The 10,865-nt window shown below is 50.4% G+C and overlaps 1 protein-coding gene across 10 annotated transcripts in view; it reads left to right on the top strand.

The window, feature by feature from the left end:
- Window positions 1-10,865, top strand: part of MMD2 (monocyte to macrophage differentiation associated 2) — a 62,818-nt gene that overhangs the window by 1,843 nt on the left and 50,110 nt on the right. The window contains exon 2 of one of the 10 annotated variants that reach the window (XM_078439820.2): window positions 7,979-8,125. The exons of the other annotated variants lie outside the window; for them this stretch is intronic. The gene's annotated coding sequence lies outside the window, so the exon portion shown is untranslated. The remainder of the gene's footprint in view (window positions 1-7,978; window positions 8,126-10,865) is intronic. 10 annotated transcript variants of the gene reach the window in all.

Here is a 10,865-nt window from a genome sequence, read left to right as displayed (position 1 = left end):
GAACCTCTCTGGTTGATTTGTGAGAGGACGGGAGGCTTGGTCGGAGATGTCTAGATTTGGACACTGGTGCAGCCCTCCCTAACTGGGATAGAGCTCTCCAGCTGGGTCAGGGGCTGGACCATGAGCTTTGTTCCTTTCATGCTTGGGCTGATGCCATTTCTACGGGTGAGGAGTCCAGTGGGGAAGTAGAGCACATCAGTTAGAACTATTTCTGTTCCCTTCCTCATTGCATGGCCCTTACGGTGGTGCCGCCTACAAGTTAAATCCCTAATGCAGGCTTCTTGATTGAGCAAATTTAATAGCGTGACCCAGTGCTTTTCAGGAGAAACGTCATACCAGCCGCGTATATAGTTCTACAGTTTTTAGTAGCTGTTCCGTTGAGTGTGTGGCTGATTTTCTATCTCGCCGTCATAGAAAGGTAGAAAACGGGTGAGATGAGTTCTTAGAATATGTTGTTGTTAATCCTTGATACGCAAAGTGTTATCATTTCAACATATAATCAATGTAAGTGAATTATTCATGAGACTTTTTACATTCTGTTCTCACCGCAAGTCTTTGACATCTGTTTGTGTCTTTTATACTTAAGACCCACCTCACTTCGGACTAGCTATATTTCAAGGGCTCAATAGCCACATAAGCCCGGTGGCTGCCATATTAAATAGCACAGGAATATCTTCCAGGGTGAGAGATGGGTGTTTGTCTTAGTCATTTTGGGCTGCTGTAACAAAGTACTGTAGACTGGGTTGCTTATAAACAATAGAAACTTACATCTTATAGTTCCGGAGACTAGACGTTCGAGATCAGGTGCCCGCATGGTTGGGTTCTGGTGAGATCCATCTTCTGGGTTATAGACTACAGACTTACTGTATTTTTATGTGATAGAGAAGGAGCTAGCTCTCTGGTTGCCTCTTATAAAGGCACTAATCTCATTCAGAAGGGCTTTTACCCGCTGGACCTGATTATGCCCTAAGGGTCCTGCCTCCAGATGCCATCACACTGAAAGTTAGGTTTCAACATACAAATTTTTTTAGGGGGGGACACAGACATTCAGCCCTTAACAGGGTCCCTAGTTATATGCTGTGTGATACTGTAAAAGATGCTTTCCCCCTTTGAGCCTTTGTTTTTCAATGGATGGTTGGACCAGCTGATTTTTAAATTTCTAACCTGGAATCCTTAAATGGTTTATCTAGATCAAGAAATATATTTATCATATAGCTGTAGGAATTAAAGGCTGTGTAGTATTGGTGCAGGGCTAGGGAAATTGACCAATGAAACATAATAGAGAGGCCAGAAGCAGATTGATGCATATAAAGACATTTGATTTTTTTTTTTTTGAGAGAAAAGAGAGAGAGAGAGAGAGAGAGGGCATGCGATTGAGTGGGGGAGGAACGGAAGAAGAGGGAGAGAGAGAATCCTAAGCAGACTCCATGCCTAGCGTGGAACCTGTCAGGGGGCTCGATCTCACAACCTTGAGATCATGACCTGAGCAGAAATGGAGAGTCAGATTCTTAACTGACTGAGCCACCTAGTCACCCCAGAGACCTTTGATTTTTGAGAAACTGGTGTTGCTGATCACCGGAGGCAAGGATGGTCTATGGAATAAATGGTACCAAAACAATTGGCTATCTAGATGGAAACAATGAAACCGGAGCCCTACCTCACACCATACAGAAAAGAGCATTTCTGGATGGATTAAAATTTATAAGTGAAGTTAAAAAAAAAAACAAAACACTTGAAAACTTTTAGAGAACAGAAAAGGATATCTTTTGGATTTCAGGGTGGGTAAAGGTTTCTGACGGCATGGAAAGTTAAAACCGTTAAAGAAAAGGTGGATAAACGAGACTACATTAAAAATTATGAGTTTCTCTTCATCAGAGAAATGCCATGAAGAAAATGGAAGAGGTGCTGCAGCCTTGAGGGACATCTCTGCAACACGTTTAACCACCCCATTGATTAATATCCAGGGTGTATAAAGCCCTACCGTAAGAAGAGGACAGATAAGAGAACAGAAAATACAGAAATGCGAATCGTCTTGCAGATGCACACAGAGAAGGGGGAACACAAATGAGCTAAAAGCTGCTCATTTTCATTGGGCATCTGCCCTGGAGAAAGTGGTGTGCACGTGCATCAGAGGACACGGACATCTTAGCATCTTAGTTCATGATAAGCAAGACATCCCAAGTGCCAATGGTAGAATTCATATGCTGGAATAATATCCTTTCGTGAGAATGACCTCCACTTTGAGGCAACAGAATGGATAAACCTAGGCGTCGAGAGTGGTAGCGAAACACGAAGTATGAATGCAATCGTTTAATGCTCAAAAACAGGCAAACCAACTGTGTTGTTTAGGAGCGCAGAGGAAGGTATGTGGAAAGCCGGAAAATGATTATTGCAAAATCAGCTTACTGGCTACCTCTAAGAGACGTGGGGTACACAGGGTGTTTCTGGGTCCTGGCAGTGTTCTAATTAGTGACTTGGGAAGAAAAACAAGCCGGATTCTATGTGCCCTATGAGATAGCTCCCATTCCCATGGGGAGACTCACCCATGTGGCCACGCCTCACTGCAGGGGAGGCTGGGAAGTGTAGTCCAGCTGTCTGTGTCCATTGCTGCCTCCCCGGGGCTCAGAACAGCACCTGGCATCTGAGAAGGTACCACTCAAATCTGTTGAATTAGTGGCGGTGTGACTTTGGACAAGCAAATTAAGCTCCCAAGACGTTGGTCTACTCTCTTGCTTTAAACATGTAACGTTAAAAGGGAGTCCTTATAAAGCAACATAATGGTTATAAATGCAGCATGTGCTCCCTTAAAGAACAGTTTTTAAATCATGGGGAGTCGGTATAAAAATGAAAGCAGTTGGGACCCCTGGGTGGCTCAGTCGGTTAAGCGTCTGACTTCAGCTCAGGTCATGAGCTCATGGCTTGTGAGTTCGAGCCCTGTGTCGGGCTTTCCACTGACAGCTCAGAGCCTGGAGCCTGCTTCTGATTCTGTGTCTCTGTCTCTCTCTGCCCCTCCCCCCCCTCTCTCTCTCTCTCTCTTTCTCTCACAAATAAATAAACATTAAAAAAAAAAAAAGAAAGAAAGCATTGGGTGCCTGGATGGCTCAGTTGGTTTAAGCATCCAACTCAGGTCATGATCTCACAGTTTGTGAGATTGAGCCCCGCATTGGGCTCTGTGCTGATGGTGTGGAGCCTGCTTGGGATTCTCTCTCTCTCTCTCTCTCTCTCTCTCTCTCTCTCTCTCTCTCTTTCTCTGTCTCCCCCTCTTTGTGTCTCTCTCAAAGTAAATAAACATTAAAAAAATGAAAACAACGGTCACCCACAAATGGTCCCTGCAAGGCCATTTAGGACCAGCCGAGAAATTCTGAAGGTTATGGGTTTCGTAAACATTTTTTGTTGTTCTTGAGGCGATCAAGATATGTATGAGAAGCATCCAGTACAGGTAGACAGTTGGTGCTCCAAAGTGGTGGTTATTTGTGTAAGTGATTGTTACTTACAATCTCTTTCTGGGGAGGGTTTGAAGCACTCTGTAAGAATCAAGCTTCTCAAGAGCCATGGGACTGCCCCGGAGAACCCTTCCCCCCTGGCAAGGCTTGCTCTGATGTCAGCAGGTCTCTGTGCCTGGAGAAGGGATGGCGAGGAGGGGCTTCCGGGTCCTCTGTCTTGCTGGGCTGCCGTGGACGGGCCACTCCTGGGCTTCGTGGAGTGGGAACCACGTGCCAGGCCTCGTAACAAGCATCTTCCATTCACCATCTCATCTAGTCCTTAGCTGGATTTTATTTCTTGTTGAGAGAGAGAGAGAGCAAGCATGAGCAGGGGAGGGGCAGAGAGAGAGGGAGACAGAGAATCCCAAGCAGGCTCCGCGCTCTCAGCACAGAGCCCAACGCGGGGCTCGAACCCACGAACCGTGAGATCGTGACCTGAGCCGAACTCAAGAGTCAAGAAGCTCAACCGACCGAGCCACCCGGGTGCCCCCGAGGTACCATATTCCGTCCCTGTTTGGTTTGCCCTCCGTCACGGAGCCCACAGTGAGGTCCACACCTGGACTGTCCTTGGCTTTTCTGCCTCCCGTGCAGCGATGGGGATAATAATCCTCAAAGTCAGGTGATTTTCCAGTCCCTGCTGGACCCAGAGGCTAGAATCCGGAGTCCTCCCCACTGCACGTGCCGTTGTACAGCCTGGCAGGGCTCTCAGAAGACACCGCCTCCTTCATTCATTCATGGACACGCCTGCCCCAAGCATCTGTGGGGACGGACCAAGTGTCCCAGTGGAAGCCCACACGCCATATGTCTGAATGTTTAACGTTAAAAATCTAGCTAACAAGCTTTTCAACGAAACGGGTTCCGTCCTCCTCGGCAAATACGCTTCTACGATGACATGGGTTGAACACTCTGTAGAATGGTGGCCGTCATATGAATGAAGACTGGCCACTGTCAAGTAAGGAAGTTGAGTTTAGTTATTTTTACATGTGCCGCGGCCTTTGTGGCCAGGCCGGCGATGCCTGGGTGAGCAAATAAAATAAAGGCGTGCATAACTTAGTAGTTTATAGATTTCATACGATTTATTTTTGTCTTTGCTGCAGCAAAATCATTAATTATGTTATTTTCAAGGTTTTCACGGAAATTGCATTCTCTTCACAGTGATCATCTAAAGTTGTGCAGTCCAGTGTAGCACTAACCACCTGTGGCTATTTAAATTCAAGTCTAAATTCATTAAAATTAAGTAAAATTAAAAAGCTAGTCCCTCAGTTGCAGAGGCCACATTTAAGGGCTCAGGAGCCCCAGGTGGCCAGTGGCCACCATATTGGACAACACAGACCTACAGCATTTCTGTCACTGTGGAAATTTCTCTCAGGGAGCACTAGTCTAAAGGATGAAAACGCAAAATATAATTTAAAAAATATCCCGCAAAGGTAAATTAAGCGAGATGTAAAAAACTACCTTAAATTATTTGTATTTTAGGATATCCGAAATTCTCTTAAATTTGGAAGGCAAAATACAAATGAAGATTGACAAGTGTAAAACTTAAAAAGTATTTACGTAGGGGCGCCTGGGTGGCTCAGTCGGTTAAGCATCTAACTCTTGATTTCAGCTCAAGTCAGGATCTCACGGTTCGTGGGATTGAGCCCCAAGTCGGGCTCCGTGCTGACAGCACACAGTCTGCTTGGGATTCTCTCTCCCGCTCTCTCTCTGTCGCTCCCCTGCTCATGCTCTCTCTCTCAAAATAAATAAACTTTAACAAAGAGGATGAAGACAAGAAGGAAAGGAGGGAAAAGGAGGAGAAGGAAGGGAAAACCAGAGAAAATAAACTTGTTAGTGTTCAGAACTGAAAAGTCCAGGAGTGTCTGAATTCAGGTACAGCTGGATCCAGGGTCTCAAAGGAGTCCCATGCTGTCTCTCTTTGTCTTCAGGCTTTGTTTCTTCTGCTGGCTGCACATCTGGACTGCTCACAGCCCTTGTGGACAGGGAGTTTCTTTTTTTTTTTTTTAAATTTTTTTTTTTTAACGTTTATTTTTGAGACAGAGAGAGACAGAGCATGAACGGGGGAAGGTCAGAGAGAGGGAGACACAGAATCCGAAACAGGCTCCAGGCTCTGAGCTGTCAGCACGGAGCCCGATGCGGGGCTCGAACTCATGGACCGCGAGATCATGACCTGAGCCGAAGTCGGCCGCTTAACCAACTGAGCCACCCAGGCGCCCCAAGGGAGTTTCTCTTTCCTGGCAGGATCACCACTGTCCTGGAATCGAGTCTCTGTGCCCTGACTTGGATTGCATGCATACCCTTGAACCTGTCACCGGGGTCAGGGGAAGGGCTATGCCAGTCTGGATCTTTTGGAGCATGGAGTTTGGGAGTTGGGCATGGCGGGGGGGTGGAAGGGTGTGGCTCCACGTGAGCCCAATGGAATGAGAGGGGGAATGTGTGGCCAAAAACGAAAGTGATTTACATTTTGTACGTGATTGAGGGGGGTAGATGCTGGATGGGACAGAAGCCTCGGAGACCTTGCGGCTTTGGGGTGGGTCGTTCAGGGTGAACGGGAGTTCTGCAGAGGCTGGAAGCAGGAAGGTCACCGGAGAGGGCTGCAGGGGAAGCACAGGAAGGCAGGGAAGAGTCTGAGGCTGGACTCAGACCCTCCGGAGGGGAGGATGTGGGGTCAGGTCCCCAACTCCCCGGGCGCGCCCAGCAGCTGGCCTTTGTCCCATGGGCTCCGGGGTGCCATTGAGGCTTTTAGGCTAAGTAGCAAGGTTTCGTTTCCAGTAGGGTGGTTGCCATCCAGATACCACAGCAGCAATTGGGGGGGGGGGCGGTTCCTGGGGCCCCCAGGGGCTGGGGAGCTGCAGCGGGTGGGGTCTGCCTGTTCATCTCCTGGCAGTGGGATTGGCCACTGTCAATCGATTGGTCAATTACTTGTCAATATGTCCCTTTACCCCAAAGCCTTCAGTGCATGTGTATGTAGCACCAAGTACTTTCTTATGGAATGACATTTAAGAACAGAGACTGAGCCTTAAAAAGGAAGGGGGCGCCTGGGTGGCTCAGTCGGTTAAGCATTCAACTCTCGATTTTCGCTTGGGTCACCATCTCGTGGTTTGTGAGTTCGAGCTCCATGTCAGGCTCTGCACTGATGGTGTGGAGCCTGCTCAGGGTTCTCCCTCCCTCTCCGCCCCTCCCCCCCCAAAAAGAAAAAAGATGTAAAAGGAAGGGGACGCTGATACGTGCTGCACTGTGCACAAACCGTATGAGGACAGTATGCTAATAAGCCGATGGACAAAAGGACAAATGTGTGATTCCGCTTCTGTGGGGTCCCCAGAGTCGTCAGACTCAGAGACAAAGAGCAGACAGTGGAGCCAGGGGCTGGGGTGGGTGGGGGTCAGTGTGTAATGGGGACAGAGTCTCAGTGTGGGAAGATGGAAAGTTCTGGAGACTACAGCGGTCACGGTTGCACAGCCGTGTGAATGTGCTCAGTGCCCTAGAACTGGACATCGAAAAGTGGTTGAAACAGTGAATTCTGTGTTGAGAGTATTTCACCACAATTTTAAAAAATATTAAAAAAATAAAGTCGAGCTGAAAACGGTAACAGAAGCGGGTCGTTGATTAAATGTGAGAGGCAAGACAAGAAAAAGGGACTTTAGTGTTGAGGCACTATTATCTCACAGTGCAGATTTTACCAACTGCCCCCTCACTGCCCCAGCTGCCAGGATCCGCTTTGGGGGGCACCGCGTAGTTTCCTTAGCCTCCTCGAGTCCAGAATTCATCTCTTGTCTTTTTCTATCAGGCATCGGTGTCTTTGAGGTGTCCAGGCCAGTTCTGTAGGCTGCTTCGTGTGGGGTCCCTGGGCTCAGTTTGGGGTCTCACAGTTAGATTGAGGCTCTGTGTTTTCTTTCTTTCTTTCTTTCTTTCCTTTTTTTTTTTTTTTTTTTAGTATTTTTGATGTTTGTTTATTTTTGAGAGAAACAGAGACAGAGAGCGAGCAGGGGAGGGGCAGAGAGGGAGGGAGACACGGAATCCGAAGCATCTCTAGACTCTGAGCTGCCAGCACAGAGCCCGATGTGGGGCTCGAACTCACGAACCGCGAGATCATGACCTGAGCCGAAGTCGGACGCTTAGCCTAGTGAGCCGCCCGGGGGGCCCCCCCGCCCCTGCCCCGTTTTGGTAAAAGTCGTGCTGCTTTTTTTAGGCTCCTTGTAACCGACACCACGTGTCAGTCTGTCCTTCGGTGTGATGTCTTCCGTGATCGCTTGCTCACGTGGGTGTCTTCCTGCTTTTCTCTCTGTAAAAGTATTATTTGTTTTGGTAATCAGTTAGCATGTGTGGGGAGGGAGTGTTTGGAGCGCATGTGCGTATTCCAGTCCTCATACTATGAAAACTTTCTCTTAGAAAAGTAGAGAGAATAGCGTAATGAACCCCAGCCACCCCCTAGCTTCAACTCAACGATTATTAACGTTTTGCCAAATTTGCTTCATCTCTGCTTTTTCTCTGTCCTAAAGTATTTGAGGACAAATCCCTCGGTGGTATGGGTGATACGACTTCAGTGCGCATCTCTGCCTGGCGAGGACTTTCTTCCCTAACCACTAGACCCCCAGCCCACACATCAGCATCGGCAGTAAGTCCTAGCGCTATTGAGCACTTGAATTGTAAGTTCTATTTAGTTTAAAAAAAATTTTTTTTAAATGTTTTATGTATTTTTGAGAGAGAGAGCGTGAGCGGGAGTGGGGGAGGGACAGAGAGAGGGGGGAACAGAAGATCCAAAGTGGGCTCTGTGCTGAGAGCAAGGAGCCTGATGCGGGGCTGGAACTCGCAAATCGTGAGATCATGACCTGAGAGGAAGTCGGATGCTTAACCGACTGAGCCACCCAGGCGCCCCCGGGTTTGTTTTATTTGAGAGAAAGCGCGTTTACTGGACCACATGTAGCTGTCGGTTGCCATATTAGATAGCACAGCTGTAGAGGCCGGATTCGATTCAGGACCCACGTTCCAGGCAAGAAAGGCCAGCAACTTCTCGTTGCATCTCTCCAGGGGGCACGGAGGTCCTGTTTCCGGTGATGCGGAGATGGACCTTGGGACTCTGGGCTCCTTTTATAGTAGCCGGTTGCTCGGCAACCTGTCATCAACGCTCTTAGCGTCTGTTGGTTACTGATGTCGGAATGAATGATTTCATCAAGTCTTGGGTTTTCAGAATTCCCTCTTAGTGAAGAAGAGAGACCCCCGCCCCCAAACTTCCCTGCACTTAGTGCACCAAAGTGGTGGGATCTTTGTTATTATCCGACATATAAAGCCGGGGTTCATTTCTTTCCAAGAAAGGCCTCGTGGGGAAGGAGTGGATGAGTCTGTGTAGACATTCTTAGGATGTGTGGACGATGTTTCGGGCTCTGTGAGCCCTTGGGATGGCGTGTTCAGTGTGTGCGTGTGTGTGTGTGTGCACATGCGTGTGCGTTTTGCCCCAGCGAGGTATAGATCTCCCAGCAGGCAGCCACTTTGCACAGGATTGGGTGCCGCAATCCTGGTTGTAGGGGACGGAGTTGGGCCCAAATCTGGCTTCATTAGCCCTCTGCTGTGGAGTTTCTGTGGCTCTACCTGTCTCGGGATGTACTCTGGACCCTTGGCCGTTGGCGGGGCTGGGCTTTGCCAGGGCACGTGGCGCTGTGTTGGGAGGGATGGTCGTTCAAGGCCTCTGCCGTGTTGCACGGCCAGGGAATAGCAACGAGCCTGGAGGACACTGTTCCCGGGGAAAGGGTGGGCCACTTGTGGTGGCGCACAGCCTGGCAGGACGTGGGCTGTGAGGGTGGCCCCTCATCCTGTGTCAGAGCCCCCCGGCCTCTGTGTCAGGGGCCAAGGGCTCCCGGGGGCAGGGGAGATATTAGCTGATTTTCTTCACAAATTCCTCCCAGTGGATTCCGGTTTGGGACACGCCTCTGAAAAGGTGTGGGATTTGGGAGGAGTGCTCTCCGCGCCGTCGCCATGAGGAGGAGGTTTTCCGTGAGCTCCCTGGAAAGGTTCTGGAATTGTGATCCCGTCATGACATCGGGGAGGGTAAAACAGCAGAGATGGGGATGTGGCAGGGAGGCCAGGGCGCATGGGCGGTGGCCTGTCCTTCTAGAGGTGGCTGGGAGGATGACAGACCCCAGTGCCTGGGGTGGTCTTGTCTGGGGCGGGGGGCTGTGGGCCATTCATTTTAGCGGCGGATCCCAAGAGCGGTGGTCCCCGAGGAAGCCCTGTGCCCCAGCATCCCTGAGTCAGGGGCTGGCTGTACTCAGCTGGCTACCTTTAGGTGCCTCATTTCCCCATCTGAAAAATGGGCTAGTCAGCCCGCAAGCTTCCGAGGGCTTTGGAGGGGAGCCGGGGAGTGACTTCAGATTCATTTCAGGGCCTGCGCCAGGGAGAGCTTTGGCGAACGGAGCAGATGTGGGTCCCAGGCTCAGCGAACTGCAGCCCTGAGTGGCCCGGGAGTGTGAATGAGCCTTGCAAACTGTGCAGTGCTGTACGAAGAAGCCTTTGATGTCAGCACCGTGCCCAGATGGGATAGAGGCATTCAGAATCGTGCCGCTTGCTTGCCCAGGGGCCTTGTGGCTGCTGTCTTCGGAGGCCAGCTCGTACTTGGAGATAATCTGCCTTAGTTTGGGTTTCCCCAGAAGCAGACCCCGAGACAAGGACCCAAGGGCAAGTGGTGGGGAATGAGCACAGGGAAGGACACACAGCCACCAAAGGGTGTGTTAAGAGGCGAGCTGGGGGCGCCTGGGTGGCTCAGTCGGTTGAGCGTCCGACTTCAGCTCAGGTCGTGATCTCATGGTTCATGAGTTCAGGCCCCGCATCGGCCTCTGTGCTGACAGCTCAGAACCCACTTCACATCCTCTGTTCCCTTCTCTCTCTGCCCCTTCCCCGCCGGCTCTTTCGCTCTCTCTCAAAAGTCAATAAATGAGGTTTAGAAAGAGGCAAGCTGGTTCTGCTTGGGAGACAGTGTGGAGCGCGTGTTGGGCTCTCCCTGCCGGGCCCAGGGGCCTGGCTGATTCCACAGCTCGCCGTGTCCTGGCAGAGGCTGATTGCCATGAGCGTTAACTCTAGAGCCTTAACTTGGGTGGGGGATGGGCTTGCCCCCCCCCCCCCCCCCCCCCCCCGTTGCAAGGGTTGCTGAGGTGCTGGCCCCCCGCCCCCCAGGATTTCTGGTTCAGAAGGTCTCTCGCCGGTGGTCTTCCAGTAGCTTTGGTGAGGCAGGGGGCAGGGTGGTCACTGCTTTAGAGATGGGGATTCTCATTACCTCAGAGGGGAGGAGGTTCCCCGGGGAGCCACAGGGAGGGTGCAGAACGGGGGGCTGGGGTCTGCCCGGGTCTGCCCGGCCCGCGCTACCAGATGCACACCTCCCGGGGGGCACCGTCCACA

The sequence above is a fragment of the Panthera onca genome, chromosome E3, assembly GCF_046562875.1.
Source record: "Panthera onca isolate mPanOnc1 chromosome E3, mPanOnc1 haplotype 2, whole genome shotgun sequence".
Taxonomy (NCBI): domain Eukaryota; kingdom Metazoa; phylum Chordata; class Mammalia; order Carnivora; family Felidae; genus Panthera; species Panthera onca.
This window is presented reverse-complemented; position numbering and strand designations above follow the sequence as displayed.